At 39.0% G+C, this 4,729-nt stretch overlaps 1 non-coding gene across 1 annotated transcript; it reads left to right on the top strand.

The window, feature by feature from the left end:
* Window positions 1–3,022: 3,022 nt before the first annotated feature.
* On the top strand, window positions 3,023–3,129 carry LOC112133948 (U6 spliceosomal RNA). Its single transcript, XR_002915547.1, has one exon. It is a non-coding gene; the product is annotated as a U6 spliceosomal RNA (small nuclear RNA).
* The last annotated feature ends 1,600 nt before the right edge of the window (window positions 3,130–4,729 follow it).

The raw sequence follows: 4,729 nt of genomic DNA, 5'->3' as shown, positions 1-4,729 counted from the left end.
TTTGACTTTCTCTTTCATTTTCTTTTTTGAGATGAAATTGTATAATTCTCATATGCCAAATAGGGAGAAATAATTAAGCTTAATTTTGAACCAGTAAGTTTTAAAATATTTTCTATGGGCATTAAAGGATTTGGCTTACAATGAACTTACCTGCTATTAGTTGGGTTGAAAGGAATGAAAAATGCTTATGATTCTTTCATATGGTGGCCACCAGGAATATTATATTGCAATAGCCTGTAATTACCCACACGTTTCTCTTTTATTTAGCAAGAAGAGAAATATAGAAAATAAAAAACACTCCCAGAAAGATCAAGTCCATTAGCTTCTCTCTGTTTCATAAGCACTACGAAGTGTATAAGAATGAAAATCCCATTTGAAAACAAGTTCATTTTTCTAAACATGATGTATCAACTATACTGAAGTGTGACCTCCTGTCAGGTGTTCTTAATGGGAAGGAATAATATCTTTTCATATTCTATTTCTGAGGGAGAAACACACACACAATTGAGCAAAAATGCACACAGTCTCTTAACCTATGCCCTATATATCTGTCACAACTGTCTCTCAATGCAGAGAATTCATGCATTCAACAAAGCATATCTTTAGCACCTGCTGTGTGCCAGAAGTACAAGCCCACAGTTGAAAGGGAAATGCGACCATATATTAATGACCAACCAAAAAGCAATCACCAAGTTGTGAAAACTTTGAGTAAGACAGTAGAAACAAATGGGTGGCACTGACTTAAAATATGATTAGGATAAAGACACAGGGTAAAAAGTCAGAGTGAGGGGCCAGGGGGTCAGTGTGAACAGAGGTCTTGAACCAGAAAGAACTTGGAGACCAATAAGGTAATCACTCTTGCATTACAATATATGATGTCTCAATATAAAGATGCCAAAATATTTGTCTGCTTTCACTTATAAGAAAGATTTTTCCCCCAAGATCCAAGGCAATTATACAAGAGAATCTGAAATGTGTGGTATCCAGAAATACTCATAGCACTCTGCTAACTCTTACTCTTAAATGATTGTAATGTGTTTTTACTTTTCTGTGATGTTCCACACAACCTGTAAAGATTAAATGCTGGGCAGAGGATTTAACTGCTATTTTCAGGAAAGGAAAAGGCCTTGGTGAGGGATGTAGAACAGCAAGGTAGCACCCCCTTTTACTATGATTGTATTTACTTTTTGACACTGATTCAGAATGGTTGAATTTGTATAACAATTTGCGGAGATGTTAGGTGCATCTATGCAATGTAAGATATTGCTTGAATTCACAGAACCCCTATCCCTTGAGAAAGTTTATTGTTTAGAATTCTCCAATAAAGACATCACAGTTGAGGATGGGGGTATTTGTATGTTCACAGTAACGTCATCGAATAGCTGCCTTTACTCTAAGATACATAATTTGAAACTATTATTTTTATTTTTTAAATTAGCCATTATTTCGTTTAAGAAATACATCAGAAATCTTAGGGAGCAGGCTTAAGCTGCCTGTAGATTCTAATTCTGTTATGACTATTTGGAGTGTCCGTAGGGGATTCCCCAGGCTCTGTAACAATGAGGGTCATAGGGACAATGAGTGGACGTGTTGAAGATGCTGCTATGGACAGAATTGTGTCCCCCAAAATTCATATGCTGTAGCCCTAGCCCTGGTGTGATGATGCTTTTTGGAGGTGGGGCCTTTGGAGGGTAATTATGGTTTCATGAAGTCATGAAGGTGAAGCCCAGGTCCGATGGGATTAGTGCCCTAATAAGAAGAGACGCCAGTGGGCTTTCTGTCATTCTGTCTCTCTCTGCCATGTGAGAACACGGAGAGAATGCAGCCATCTACCAATCAAGAAGAGAGCCTCACCAGAAGGCAATCCTGCTGACACCTTGATCTTGGACTTACACCTGCCAGAACTGTGAGAAAATAGATTTCTATTGTTTAAGGTATTTTTGTTTTGGCAGACTAAGACAAATGCCTTGGCTCGTAAGACATACCCCCAAAGCTGTCTGAGTAGGTGGTAGAACATGTGCTTCTTTAAGCATGGCCTTTGGACAACTTGCATAAGGAACACCTGGGAAGCCTGTTAAAATTCAGATTCCTGGGCCAAAATAGACCTACTGAACCCTAATCACTGGAGATGGGGCCCCAGAGCTGACACGGCAGGGTCTTTTCGTTTTCCTGGTAAGCTATACTGTAAGCAGCACAAAGGCAGAGATAATTTCTGTTTCATTCAATACTGGGATGGCAGCACCTAGCAGGAGGCAGGTTATATGCTAGATGCCTCATAGGTGACTTGCTGAAGTGGGAACAAATGTCCCATTTAAATTCTATAGATTATGACAAGAATGCAGGCAAAACAAATGTATTCTGAGGAGACCAGCAAGGCAAAAGATTTTAGGAGCCCACTTAAACCATTAAAGAGGATTGATTTGACATAGGGTAAAAACCTAGTTAAAGTCATCAAAGGCAAATTTTTTGCGACTGTTAGTTTGTGTTACATAATCCACCTACTGCTGTAGGTTGGGAGTAAATGAATCACACATGTTTGAATTTATTTTCTTTTATTTTTTTGACACTGAGTCTCACTCTTGTGCCTAGGCTGGAGAGCAGTGGCACAATCTCAGCTCACTGCAGCCTCAATCTCCTTGGGCTCAAGTAATCCTCCCACCTCAGACTCCCTAGTAGCTGGGACTACAGGCACATGCCACCATGCCTTGCTTTTTTTTTTTTTTTTTTTTTTTTTTTTGTAGAGACAAGATTTCACCACGTTGGCCAGGTTGGTCTCAAACTCTTGGGTTTAAGCAATCTGCCAGCCTCAGCCTCCTAGAGTGCTGGAACTGCAGTCATCAGCAATAATGCCTGGCCTGAATTTATTTTCAATACCCATGTTAGACACAGCTTTTCACAAAGTTCTGAGTACCTCCAGTAGAGAGTACTTCTAGATCTACTATATATTTTTTATCAATACGTGTAGTCATACCATTAGTGCAGTGGGCAAACACTATACTGAGAATAAAAAATGCTAGACTTTGTGCTCACTTCAGCAGCACGTATACTAAAATTGGAATGATACAGAGAAGATTAGCATGGCTCCTGTGCAAGGATGACACGCAAATTCATGAAGCATTCCATATTTTTAAGAAAGCTAAGAATGTTGAAAAAGGGTTAGACAAATTGCTAACTGGGATAACCAGTGTAGGGAAGAACATAAATGACCTGATGGAGCTGAAAAACACAGCACAAGAACTTCGTGAAGCATACACAAGCTTCAATAGCCGATTTGATCAAGTGGAAGAAAGGATATCAGTGATTGAAGGTCACATTAATGAAATAAAGCAAGAAGAGAAGATTAGAGAAAAAAGAGTGAAAAGAAATGACCAAAGCCTCCAGGAAATATAGGACTATGTAAAAAGATCAAATCCATGTTTGACTGGTGTACCTGAAAGTGACGAGGAGAATGGAACCAAGCTGGAAAACACTCTTCAGGATATTATCCAGGAGGACTTCCCCAACCTAGCAAGGCAGGCCAACATTCAATTCAAGAAATACAGAGAACACCACAAAGATATTCCTCAAGGAGAGCAACCCCAAGACACATAAACATCAGATTCACCAAGGTTGACATGAAGGAAAAAATGTTAAGGGCAGCCAGAGAGAAAGGTCCGGTTACCCACAAAGGGAAGCCCATCAAACTAACAGTGGATCTCTCAGCAGAAACCCCACAAGCCAGAAGAGAGTGGGGGCCAATATTCAACATTCTTAAAGAAAATAATTTTCAACCCAGAATTTCATATCCAGCCAAACTAAGCTTCATAAGTGAGGATAAATAAAATTATTTACAGACAAGCAAATGCTGAGAGATTTTGTCACCACCAGGCTGCCTTACAAGAGCTCCTGAAGGAAGCACTAAACATGGAAAGGAACAACTAGTAGGAGCCACTGCAAAAACATGCAAAATTGTAAAGACCATTGACGCTGTGATGAAGAAACTGCATCAACTAATGGGCAAGATAATCAGCTAGCATCATTATGACAGGATCAGATTCACACATAACAATATTAACCTTAAATGTAAACAGGCTAAATGCCCCAATTAAAAGACACAGACTGGCAAATTGATAAAGAGTCAAGACCCATTGGTGTGCTGTATTCAGGAGAATGAATTCATTCAATTCTTGAATTGAATGTTGGCCTGCCTTGCTAGGTTGGGAAAGTTCTCCTGGATAATATACTTAAGAGTGTTTTCTAACTTGGTTCCATTTCACGTGCAAAGACACACATAGGCTCAAAATAAAGGGAAGGAAGAAGATCTACCAAGCAAATGGAAAGCAAAAAAAAAAAAAAAAAAAAAAACAGAGACTGCCATCCCAGTCTCTGATAAAACAGACTTAAAGCTAACAAAGATCAAAAGAGACAAAGAAGGGCATTACATAGTGGTAAACGGATCAATGCAACAAGAAGAGCTAACTATCCTAAATATATATGCATTCAATACAGGAGCACCCAGATTCATAAAGCAAGTTCTTAGAGACATACAAAGAGACTTAGACTCCCACACAATAATAGTAAGAGACTTTAATGCCCCACTGTCAATATTAGACAGATCAATGAGACAGAAAATTAACAAGAATATCCAGGACTTGAACTCAGCTCTGCACCAAGCAGACCTAATAGACATCTACAGAACTCTCCACCTCAAATTAATGGAATATACATTCTTAGCACCACATCACACTTA

This window comes from Pongo abelii, chromosome 5, assembly GCF_028885655.2.
Source record: "Pongo abelii isolate AG06213 chromosome 5, NHGRI_mPonAbe1-v2.0_pri, whole genome shotgun sequence".
Classification (NCBI taxonomy): Eukaryota; Metazoa; Chordata; class Mammalia; order Primates; family Hominidae; genus Pongo; species Pongo abelii.
The sequence above is the reverse complement of the archived record's forward strand: the minus strand, read 5'-3'. Positions and strand labels throughout refer to the sequence as shown.